Source organism: Anomaloglossus baeobatrachus, chromosome 3 (genome assembly GCF_048569485.1).
Source record: "Anomaloglossus baeobatrachus isolate aAnoBae1 chromosome 3, aAnoBae1.hap1, whole genome shotgun sequence".
Taxonomy (NCBI): Eukaryota; Metazoa; Chordata; class Amphibia; order Anura; family Aromobatidae; genus Anomaloglossus; species Anomaloglossus baeobatrachus.
The window spans coordinates 519,076,922-519,089,521 of NC_134355.1; the positions used below are offsets into that span (position 1 = coordinate 519,076,922).

General features: G+C 47.4%; 1 protein-coding gene across 7 annotated transcripts in view; it reads left to right on the plus strand.

The window, feature by feature from the left end:
• The first annotated feature begins 377 nt into the window (after window positions 1-377).
• Window positions 378-12,600, plus strand: part of LOC142295483 (cysteinyl leukotriene receptor 1-like) — a 50,001-nt gene continuing 37,778 nt past the window's right edge. For 4 of the 7 annotated variants that reach the window (XM_075338584.1, XM_075338588.1, XM_075338582.1 and 1 more), the window contains exons 1-3: window positions 378-445; window positions 576-647; window positions 3,025-3,227. The gene's annotated coding sequence lies outside the window, so the exon portion shown is untranslated. The remainder of the gene's footprint in view (window positions 446-575; window positions 648-3,024; window positions 3,228-12,600) is intronic. The other 3 variants (XM_075338585.1, XM_075338583.1, XM_075338586.1) reach the window with 1 other exon arrangement.

A 12,600-nucleotide genomic window follows, 5' to 3' on the forward strand; every position in this document is an offset into this window, starting at 1 on the left:
TAGAAGCCATCGTCTGCTCGGATTCTGCATATCCCCTTAGCATGTATCTTTTTACAGTGTTTTTTGAATAAAGTTTTTTAATGTTTGAGTTCCTCTGTTTTGGATATCATACACCTGTTTTCTGAAGGGTGTACGGCATTAGAAGGTTAAACACTATATAAAATAACGTAACCTTTTTTTAATTAATATTTATCACTCGGTTCTTGAAAAACATAAATGACGTAATGTTTGGTCATTTCTAGGGTCTGCTTAGTTTGTATCCAGGCATTAGTCCTAAGTGACAACAAATAGTAGCCTTAATATGTGTTCTGTTGCTTAAACTACAGGAAATAAGAATTGTGTAAGCATAGTGGAATTATATCAACATATGCAAAAAAACAGATACTTCCCCATTTGTCTCTGCTTTCTCATTCTCTTGCATTCTATCAGTGTGTCTATACTCTTGGTAATATTTCTCTCTTTACTTTAAATTATTTCCTTTGATTGTTTTCAGACAGAATATTTAATAAGGACGTCAGGATTTAAAGCACATTTTAGCTTTTGTATAATGCTTTGTTTTCTTGTCTCTAAAATAGCTCCTCGCTACGGATATAAAGATTCCTGCAACTCTATAGGATCCCTTTATAACAAGTAGTAATTTCTCCAAGGTAAGAAACCATTTTTCCACAAGAGGGCGCATCAAATACGTAAGTCAGTTTAATACTCTTTGTATCACAACAGTATTATAGAATTTAATAGTATTAAATGTGCATTACTTAAGATTTTCTGATATTCATTGCTTCACCAATATGTTATTAGTTCAATAGTTTATTAAGAGTTTTATGATTTTCAATATGTTGATAAAATATCTTTAGAGCATGTACAGTGCTTTTAAAATGACTATAACACATTGTATTTTGCATTTAGACTTTTTAATCACTAATCAACAGTCTGCTATATGGAATCTGTCAGCATGCTTTTGCTACCTTATTTGAGAGCAGCATGCAAGGAGGTTCTGATTCCAATGATTGATCACTAAAGGCCCCGTTACACGCTAAGATATATTGGGCGATATGTCGTCGGGGTCACGAATTCCGTGATGCACATCCAGCATCGTTTGACATATCGTAGCGTGTGACAGCTACAGCTGTTTACGAGCAAAAATACCTTATCGTTGCTCGTTGACACGTCGTTCATTTTCAAAATATCGGTCACATTCCTGGATGCAGGTTGGTCGTCGTTCCTGAGGCAGCACACAACACTCCATGTGACACCTCGGGAATGATGAACACAGCTTACCTGCGTCCCGCCGGCAATGAGGAAGGAAGCAGGTGGGCGGGATGTTATGTCCCGCTCATCTCCGCCCCTCTGCTCGTATTGGGCAGCCGCTGTGTGACGTCGCTGTGACGCCTCACGTCCCTCCCCCTTCAGGAAGAGGATGTTCGCCACCCACAGCAAGGTCGTTCGGGAGGTAAGTATGTGTGACAGGGGTGACCGACTTTGTGCAACACGGGCAACAAATTGCCCGTGACGCACAAACGATAGGGGCGGGTGCGATCGCAAATGCGATCGCACGATAAATCGACGCGTGTAACGGGGCCTTTAGATTGCTGGGTGCAGCGTTTCTGATATAATCAAAGTTTTTAGATTTAGCCATGCAGCAGAGCTGAGAAAGCTGCCATCGCCCACTCCGGGCTTTGTATATTCATTTCTATAGATAGTGAGCTGCTAATCACAAGAGGAGCAGAGTTGAACAACATTGCATGAGCCAGTTAAGCTGGGTTCACACTAAACGACAGCGAAAACGACGTTGCTGTTACGTCACCATTTTCTGTGACGTAGCAGCGACCTTGTAAGTCGCTGTTATGATCGCTGCTTAGCTGTCAAACACAGCAGCCGAAGCAGCGATCATAACGACACGCGTCGCTGTGCTGCAACATGTGCAGAGAGCAGGGAGCCGCGCACACTGAGCGCTGGCTCCCTGCTCTCCTAGCTACAGTACACATCGGGTTAATTACACGGTGTACTGCAGCTACATGTGCAGAGAGCAGGAGCCGGCGCTGGCAGCGTGAGAGCAGCGGAGGCTGGTAACGAAGGTAAATATCGGGTAACCACCTTGGTCACCCGATGTTTACCTTGGTTACAGCTTACCGCAGGCTGCCAGACGCCGGCTCCTTGTTCGCTTCATTTCGTCGTTCTCTCGCTGTCACAGACAGCGATCTGTGCGTCACAGCGGGAGAGCGATGACCAAAAAATGAAGCTGGACATTCAGCAACGAGCGGCGACCTCAGAGCAGGGGCCAGCTCGTTGCTGGATGACACACACAGCGACAGCGACGGTACGTCGCTGCAACGTCACAGAAAATGGTGACATAGCAGCAACGTCGTTGTCGTTGTCGCTGTGTGTGACACCACCTTAAGTCACAGCAATGATAATGTCCTAATGATTTAATTGTGAAGTGCTGGAAGATAAGAGGAAGCGTAAATAGGGTCTTAAACGAAACTAGAAAGTCTCACATTTTGAGGGTTGTGTGAGTCAGAATCAATTGCATAAAATATGTGTCACACGACTGCTGCAGCCCCACATGTAAGTAGAGGAAACAGATGAAGAGACTGAGTGTTGATGCCGCACCGCTGTTGTAAAAAGATGATTCCAGTTATATTAATAAAAGTGATTTTACGCATTTTGGAGAGCCACCCTCTCCTTCTTCAGGAAGGTATGATAAATGGGATTTTGTCCTGAAGAAAGAGAGGGTGGCTCTCCAAAACGCGTAGAAATAAATCCCTTTTATTAATATATCTGGAATCATCCTTTACAACGGTGGTGCGACATCATCATCCAGTCTCCTCATCAATGTCCTAATGATTAAACACTTAGTTTAATCTCTTAAGGACCGGGCAATTTTTCATTTTTGCATGTATTGTTTTTTTCCTGCCCTTATTCCAAGAGCCATAACATTTTTATTTTTCTAGAGCTGTAGCCATACGAGGGCTTATTTTTTGCAGGATGAGTTATACTTTTGAATTAAACCATTCATTTTATTAGGTCAGGGAAGGAGTCTTGCGAGGATAATTTGCATATTCCCAGTGCCTTCTGGGATAAGTGAAGAGTCACCGCGAGCTCAAGGAGAACCGGGTTTTGGCCGTTACATCCGGAAGGAAGACTTCTGAAAACCGCGCGCCGCTAGGCGCACGAATTTTAGCCTGTCTTCTTCATTGTGAGCGTGAGTCAGCAAAGTGTGAGCAAAAGTAAGTGTGAGTAGAATTGTTTGTATTTAGTTGTTTAATTACTTAACATTTGTTTAGTGCTATCTCCATTAGAAAATGTGCTCCACTATTGCTAATGCGATCCAGTGTACATCTTGTCTCATGTATGCAGTCCTTGAAAAGCCGTTCGAGGGTGCATACTGTTGTTCGAGATGTGCGCAAGTTGCACGTCTGGAAGCCCAGATACTGGATCTAAATGAGCAGCTGGCAACTCTGAGATGCGTTAGCAATGTGGAAAGGAGTTTGCTGCTCACTGAGCAGCAGCTTGCTGTGTCAGATGTGGGGGAGGATCGTAGTAGGGAGCGTCAGGACTGTGAGGTAGGTAGCTGGGTGACAGTTAGAAAGGGGGGTAAAGGGAAAAGTGCTAGGAAGGCTAGTCCTGAACTGACACACCCCAATAGGTTTGCAAACTTGGCAGATGAGGGGGATGTCATTACAGGGGTAGCATTGCTGCAGCAAGGCATGACCTCTGAACGCCAGAGGAGTGTCTGCTCCAGTAAGGGGGGGAATAGGAGTGCAGGGCAGGCAAGACAGGTACTGGTAGTGGGGGACTCAATTATTAGGGGGACAGATAGGGCAATCTGTCGCAAAGACAGGGATCGCCGAACAGTGTGTTGTCTTCCTGGCGCTCGAGGTCAGCACATCGCTGATCGGGTTGACAGATTACTGGGAGGGGCTGGGGAGGACCCAGCGGTCATTGTACACATTGGCACAAATGACAAAGTTAAAGGTAGGTGGAAGGTCCTTAAAGATGATTTCAGGGAATTAGGTTGTAAGCTTAAAGCATGGACCTCAAAGGTGGTATTTTCGGAAATACTACCTGTGCCACGAGCCACACCAGAGAGGCAAAGAGAGATCAGGGAGGTTAACAGGTGGCTCAGGAATTGGTGTAGGAAAGAGGGTTTTGGGTTCCTGGAGAATTGGGCCAACTTTTCAGTTGGCTACAGATTCTATGCTAGGGATGGGCTGCATCTTAATGGGGAAGGTGCAGCTCTGCTGGGGCAGAAAATGGCTAGAAGGTTGGAGGAGTGTTTAAACTAGGAATGGGGGGCGAGGGTATTCACTTTATAGAAGGGGAATGTAGTGCAGATAGTGACCAGGGCACAAGTAATGAAATTGGGGGTGGTACGGGGGGAAGGGTTAGGACAGTCAATACAGTAAGCAGGAATACAGGTACAGAGTCATACGTAACGTGCATGTACACTAATGCCCGAAGCCTCACAAATAAGGTGGAGGAATTAGAATTAATATTGTTGGAAGAAAATTATGATATAGTGGGGATATCAGTGACATGGCTGGATGAGAGCTATGACTGGGCTGTTAATTTACAGGGTTATAGCCTATTCAGGAATGACCGTACAAATAAGCGAGGGGGAGGTGTGTGTCTATATGTAAAATCATCCTTAAAACCCATCCTGCGTGACAACATATGTGAGGGTACTGAGAATGTAGAGTCCCTATGGGTGGAGATAAGGGGGGAGAATGAATAATAAAATACTGATAGGGGTGTGTTATAAGACGCCGAATATTATGGAAGAGGTAGAGAATCTCCTCATAAAGCAAATTGATAAAGCAGCGAGTCTCGGAGAGGTAATTATTATGGGGGACTTTAACTATCCTGATATAAATTGGGGAACAGAAACTTGCAGTTCCAGCAAAGGAAATAGATTTTTGATAACAATGAAAGATAATTACCTTTCACAAATGGTACAGGACCCCACAAGAGGGGGAGCACTACTTGACCTTGTACTAACCAATAGGCCAGACCGCATATCAAATATACAAGTTGGGGGTTACTTGGGGAATAGTGATCACAAAATAATAAGTTTTCATGTATTCTTTAGTAAGATGTCTAGTAGAGGGGCTACAAGGACACTAAACTTCAGGAAAGCAAATTTTAAACGGTTGAGAGATGATCTTAGTGCAATAAACTGGGATGATGTACTAAGTAATAAAAGTACACAAAGCAAATGGGAGACTTTTATGAGCATCCTGAATAGGGCTTGTGCAGAAAATATACCCTATGGGAACAAACATGCTAGAAATAGGAGGAAACCCCTATGGCTAAATAGAGCTGTAAGGGAAGCAATAAAAGAAAAACAGCCTTAAAAGAATTAAAGAGGGTAGGTAGTGATGAGGCATTATATAATTATAGAAAATTAAATAAAATATGTAAAAAGCAAATTAAGTTAGCTAAGTTTGAGACAGAGAGACTCATTGCGAGAGAAAGTAAAAATAATCCTAAAATATTCTTTAACTACATAAACAGTAAAAAACTGAAAAGCGATAGTGTTGGCCCCCTTAAAAATAGTCTTGGTGAAATGGTGGAAGGGGATGAGGGTAAAGCCAACCTGCTGAATGACTTTTTTTCTACGGTTTTTATACAAGAAAATGCCATGGCAGATGACATGACCAGTGGTACCATAAATTCACCCTTGAATATTACCTGCTTAACCCAGCAGGAAGTACGCTGCCGCCTCGAAATCACTAAGGTTGACAAATCTCCGGGCCCGGATGGCATACACCCCAGAGTACTACAGGAATTGAGTTCTGTGATAGATAGACCATTATTTTTAATCTTCTCAGATTCCTTAATAACAGGGTCGGTACCGCAGGACTGGCGCATAGCAAATGTGGTGCCAATATTCAAAAAGGGGACAAAAACTGAGCCGGGAAATTATAGGCCGGTAAGTTTAACCTCTACGGTTGGTAAAATCCTTGAGGGTTTCTTGAGAGATGCTATACTGGAGTATCTCAAGAAAAATAACCTTATGACAGAGTATCAACATGGGTTTATGAGGGATCGATCCTGTCAAACTAATTTGATTGGCTTCTATGAAGAGGTAAGTTCAAGTCTGGACCAGGGAAATGCAGTGGATGTTGTGTATATGGACTTTTCAAAAGCTTTTCATACGGTGCCACACAAAAGGTTGGTACATAAAATGAGAATAATGGGGATAGGGGAAAATATGTGTAACTGGGTTAAAAACTGGCTCAGTGATAGGAAACAAAGGGTGGTTATTAATGGTACGTACTCGGACTAGGTCTCAGTTCATAGTGGGGTACCACAGGGGTCAGTATTGGGCCCGCTTCTTTTCAACATATTTATAAATGACCTTGTTGGGGGCATGTGGAGTAGAATTTCAATATTTGCAGATGATACTAAACTCGGCAGGGTAATCAATACAGAGGAGGATAATTTTATATTACAGGGAGATTTATGTAAATTGGAGGATTGGGCTGAGAAGTGGCAATTGAAGTTTAATGTAGATAAATGTAAGGTCATGCACTTGGGTAGAGGAAATAACATTTATGATTATGTACTTAATTGTAGAACACTGGGTAAAACAGACACAGAAAAAGACTTGGGTGTATGGGTGGATGGTAAACTTCACTTTAGTGGACAGTGTCAGGCAGCTGCTGCCAGGGCTAATAAAATAATGGGATGTATTAAAAGAGGTATAAGTGTTCATGAAAAAAATATAGTTCTACCTCTGTACAAGTCACTAGTGCGACCGCACTTAGAATACTGTGTACAATTCTGGTCACCGATATATAAGAAGGACATAGCTGAACTGGAGAGGGTGCAGAGAAGAGCGACCAAGATTATTAGAGGAATGGGTGGGCTGCAATACCAAGACAGGTTATTAAACTTGGGGTTATTTAGTTTGGAAAAACGAAGGCTTAGGGGGGATCTAATCACAATGTATAAATATATGAGGGGACAGTACAGAGACCTTTCCAAAGATCTTTTTACACCTAGGCCTGCGACTGGAACACGGGGGCATCTGCTACGTCTTGAGGAAAGAAGGTTTAATCATAATCACAGACGAGGATTCTTTACTGTACGAGCAGTGAGACTATGGAACTCTCTGCCGCATGATGTTGTAATGAGTGATTCACTACTAACATTTAAGCAGAGCCTGGATGCCTTTCTTGAAAAATTTAATATTACCAGTTATGTATATTAGATTTTATGACAGGGTATTGATCCAGGGAACTAGTCTGATTGCCGGATGTGGAGTCAGGAAGGAAATTTTTTCCCCATTGGAACTTGTTTGTCACATTGGGGGTTTTTTTTGCCTTCCTCTGGATCAACATGTTAGGCTACGGGTTGAACTAGATGGACTTAGAGTCTCCCTTCAACCTTAAAAAGTATGATACTATGATACTATGATACTAGGTGATGTAATGATAAGCAGGGGAAAAATTGCAAGTGTGGAAAAAAAGCAAAAAAAAGTGAAACCCTTCAATTGTTATTTTTGTATTCATCTACAGTGTTCATTTTACCATAAAACTGACCTGGCAGTATGATTTTCCAGGTCAGTACGATAACGTTGATACCAAACAAATGTACTTTTTGTTTTAAGTAAGTGGTATAAAAAAATCATTAATTTTGTAAAAAAAAAATCTTTCATGTAGCACGACTTTCTGAGAGCCGTAACATTTTTAATTTTTCGACTATGTAGCTATTTGAGGGCTTGTTATTTGCACCCCAATCTGATGTTTTTATTTATATTATTTTGGGGTATATGCATTGTTTTGATTGCTTGTGTGATGCCCCTGACCTATTCAGGGTGTCACAGGGAACTGCACCCCTTTCCTTATGGTGCAGAACTCACCCTCCATGGTTCTGAGATCCTAACTGTTGATATTGCTTCCATCAGCACCCAAATCCTAGCCACACCTCACACCACACCCTGTCAGGCACACCAGTGGGTGGTCTAGCTGGAAAAGGGCAAGCTGAACTAGGGGTCAGGCAAACTAGTGGGAGGGACATAGTCAGTTGAGTGGCAGCCCTCAGAGAGTGAGAAGCTGAGGGAGTTGTAGCTCCCTGTGAGATGTTGGCTAGGTCGCAGACGGTGGTCTGAGACCAGAGGAGTCGGAGACCTGGTTGCAGGAAATTGGAGAAGGGTGGCCAGATTTAGTTTTGGAGAACGGTCGGCACCGGAGAATCTAGTAACCGAACCCGTACCGAGCACGGCGGGGTACTGGACCCTAGATCAGGGAGTAGCTTCACGCAACCTGATAATTCACCTGTGGAGGATAGTCTCTATGTGAACTTTCCCCAAGAGCTCGGAGATCGAAGGCACCAACACGACGAGGGGGATAGAGCTTTCCAGCTTATGCGGCCCACTGAAGTCCCAAATGTCAGGCATCGAGAGCACAGCTGCTTTATTTACCCGTAGGGAGCGGGACCCCGACAGCTTCAAGCCGAGGAGTCACTCAGAACATCTAAATACTAGTGCATGGAGGCAGGTCTCAGATCATCAGCAATACCAACAGGAGCGGACTCCCGGACGAGCTCACCTGAAGTGGCATTGGCACCCAGCGACTTGGTTTACTCCTGTGAAAGAGTCTGCTTAATGGTTGCATCAACACCAACACGGCCTGAGGGAGTACGCTGCCCTCTCCTGTGTCTGGTCTGCCCGCATAGCCTGCACCATGCTTCCCTACACCTCCACCATCCAGAGTTCCAGGGTCTCCCCTACCCGTGGAGGGAACATCATCTGGCTGCCCCACTCCATCTTCCCTGCGTACTCCCATCGGCAGCGGCGGTACTCCCTTTACCACGAACCATGGGTGGGGTCACAAACTCTTATCCCCTGTAAATAGCCCCCTTTATTTTTGAGTGGCTGCAAGCCCCCGGGTCCGGAGACCCTAGTGCCACAGTAACCCCGGATCCGAGCAGTCTGACTGCTGCAGGGGCGGTACACTTGTTATTACATTGTTTATGTTGTTGCAGAAGATAAAAACTACAATTCTGACAATCAGATTAATTTACTATATATTTTGATACATTAGACATATATGCAAAGGCGTATCTAAAGGGGGCTAGCAGGGCCTGTGCCCCAGGTGTATCTGTCATGGGGTGCCATTGGGCCGCCTGGAGCAGCGCTCTGAGAGTCTCACTGGTGGCTGCATTTTGCAGCCCCTCTAGTTGAAGCCGGCTATTCTCTGAGAAAGTGCAGCGCGCGGCTCCCTGTGATCAATTGTACTTGTGTCTGCCAGATGGGAGTACAAGTTAACCCTGAACGCTGATACTTCCAGGTCAGGGTGACATCAACAGTGAGATCAGGTCAGCTGACATCAGTCGTCGGTGTCGCAAAGGCAGCAAACAGTGCTCGTGGTAAGTTCTCTATTAGAGCTGAAACACCGAAGAGGAACAACAGAGGGTTAGGAAGGAAGTATCTATGGACATAGTATGGGGCGAGGGTGAGGAGAGGAATGTATGTGAAGCCCCACAGGTGTAGTGTCGGTGCATTACCTTCAGGGACTCCACTCGGCTGGATCTGTCACAGGTAGGAGATCTTCTTCTTGTCGTGACGCCACTCTCAGTATTGCGGTCAGTGGGGGGGGACCGCCACTGCAGGTTGAGGGACGCCTGGGGCTGATGGTGAGTGCAGTTAGTTGGAATAGCCCCCTGAGAGTGAGGCAAGCCCCAGGGCCCTGTGTAGATGTGTAGAACTACAAGGCGCAGAATGACTCAACACAGGCAGGATGTCTTTCAGGGTTTTTACTCACAGTTGATGGCAGGGTGAGTGACCCGGGCGTAGCTGGGATGAACCAAGTGGGAACCAGGTGTCCTTCAGGCTGACTTGTGAGGGTGACTACTAACTCGCCTTCCTTAGCCCTTGGTGGTTTGGGGTAACCCCGACTTTGAGTCCCTATGGGGGTCACCCAGGGAAGATGCTGCAGCCTCTCTCCCCTTCGGTTGCCGTTTGCTTGTCGCCTGGACCAGGCCACTCCAGCTGCTTGCCTCCTGTGACCTATGGGCCCTAACTGTGGCTACGTGGCTGCGGCTTTTGTAGTGTTGTGGCGTGGGCTTTGAGAGCCCCACACCGGCAGGTTTAGCAAAAGAAAGCTGGATCTATCTCCGCTTCGGGATCTGCCGCCCGTTTGGGCCTGGTACTCTCTAGCAGTCTCCTTACTTCCCACTCCGTGCTCTCTCTTTAGCTGAAGATGGATTTCGGGTAGCCCTCCTAGTTGACCGTTCTCCCCCGTCAGTAGCCACTGCGCGGGTGCTGTCAGACTGCACAGCCCCAGGGATCTGCTCCTCACTCGAGCTCCCTGGACTCTACACTGCTCTGGCTCACTGCCCCTCCTCTCCTGTTCTTGCCTACGCCACCTAGCAACCAGACTCTCTTACCACACCCCTTGAGAGGAGATGGAGGCTTTTGGCCCCCTCCACTATTCCAGTGAAGGTGAAGGCTTTTCCCCCTCCTGGGATCCCCAGGGGTCCTCTCATGGGTACATGTGTGAGACCTGATCACTATGCGCCTGTGTACCACACCCCGGTCAGCCTTCTGGATTACCTGTGTTGTACTGTTCCCAGCATGGGTGCAGTACTCAGTGGTGCCTGACCAGGTCAGGGGCGCCACATTCCCCCTTAGTTATCACCAGCACGTCCTCGGGCTGCAAGACAACATTTTAAAATGCATAAAACATTAAAACATGTAAAACATTTTTAAAAGCACCAGGTACCATACATCACCACCCTCCACCCACAAGTCCGTTAACCCACCCAAAACCCTCTCACGTTGGCCGCGCCTTCAGCCACTTCTGGCAGGATGTAGAGGCGGCTTTCATGGGCTGGTGGTTTCAGGGTATACCTGGCCTGGTGGATCCGCGCCTTCAGCCACTTCTGGCAGGATGTAGAGGCGGCCTCCACAGTTGGTGCTGACCAGGTACCCTCTTTGTGGTGGAGAGCCAGGCCCATTAAACAGGCATGCTCTCTGGTCGCAGGCGAGCCAAGGCCCTATATACGGACGGGCTCCTCCTGGTTGCAGACGAGCCAAGCCCCTAAACAGGCTGACTCTGGTGGTGGTGGTGCCCTTTTGGTGTAACTATTTACACTGCGAGAGTTTGTGGCTATAGCCAGTTCATAGCCTTAAGGTTTATTTCTCACAATAGTTTATGTGGGCACATTCTTGAACTTTAAAACGTTGCAAAACAAACTTTCCAAACTGGTCAAAACTTGCTGTACTTTACTTGAACTTATGCAGACTCCTCTTCACCAGGGCTTGGGCCTGTAGGGCTGCGGCACCTGTTGCTTTCTTGACCTTTTTCCTCATCTGTAGTTGTCTCGTCAGTAGGTCCTTTGTCTTTTCTTTCTTCTTCTTTGGGACATGGCACTACATCTAGCGCATACCACCCTCTTTCTCCTTGGTGCATGGTGAACTGTACGGAGTCTCCCATCTTTAAGTTTCTGCCAGGGTGTCCTCTGGGCAGATTAGCTCTGACGTCTCTCCTATTGACAAAAATGCCTTCTTTGATACCAGGTGCTACGATGAACCCGTATCCTGACTTGAGGCTGAAGTCCTCCACTACTCCTCTGCAAAGGGGTCCTCGGACCTGTGCTTTGGCTCTTCTCAGGAACCTTTTTTCTTGTAGGTCTCTGGCCGTGATGTCATCTCTCTGCTCTGGGGATGGCGGTGCAGGGGAAAACTGAGTTCTGCTGCGGCGCTGTGTCTTGCGGGCTGGATTCTGCGAAGTGCAGCTTACAAGCTCCCAGGTAGGGCGGTTGGGCAGGTCTTCTTCGTCAGCAGGAGGTGTCAGGTCTTCCTCGTCCCAGCGGGAATATGGCAGCATCTCCGGCTCTGGGACTAGCACTGCTGCTGGCTCCGGGGGCAACTCCTCAGCTTCTTGCCCTCCTCTCCCCCTTAGTTCTTCGCTGCACTCTGGTCGTGGCAGCGCCGGGGATGAGTGTTCCTCAGCTGGCCCAGGCGGTGAACTCTTCAGCGTGGTTGCTGCAGGGGTTGCCTTAGGGGTGTGCGGAGGGAGCATGTATCGGTCCACCATCTCCTGTGGGAACTTGGCCTCCAGGTCAGCCTTCAGCTGCCAGTATGCGGAGTCTTCACCTATCAGGGATTTCCTAGTAGGGACTTCCTTAGGCTGGGGAGCGGTGTCTGCTCTGGCCTTGCAGGCCGGGGTAAATGGTGATGCAATCTCTTGGCGGGCCGCGCCCTGTATGGCGGCGGCCTGGATCTGCGTCGCTGTTGCGGCCAGTTCTTGGCGGGCCGGACTGGGCATTGCAGCCGCGGTCTGAATTGGCGTCGCATCCTCGATGGGGTCCGTGCAGGTGGAGCTGGGCATCGCTGCAGTGATCGGGGCTTGACGGGCCGCACCTGGCGGGGCTGCGGCCTGGTTCAGCATCTCACTTGCGGCTCGGACGAGCGTCGCTGCTGCGGTGGGGTCTTGGCGGACTGGGCTCAGCAGGGTGGCAGCCTGGGTCAGCGTCACACCTGCGGCACGGATGAGTATCGCCGTGGCAGTCGGACCTTTGCGGGCCAGGCGGGGTGTCGCTGCGGCGGCCTGGATTTGGCGGGCCGCACCTAGCGTGGCTGCGGCCTCG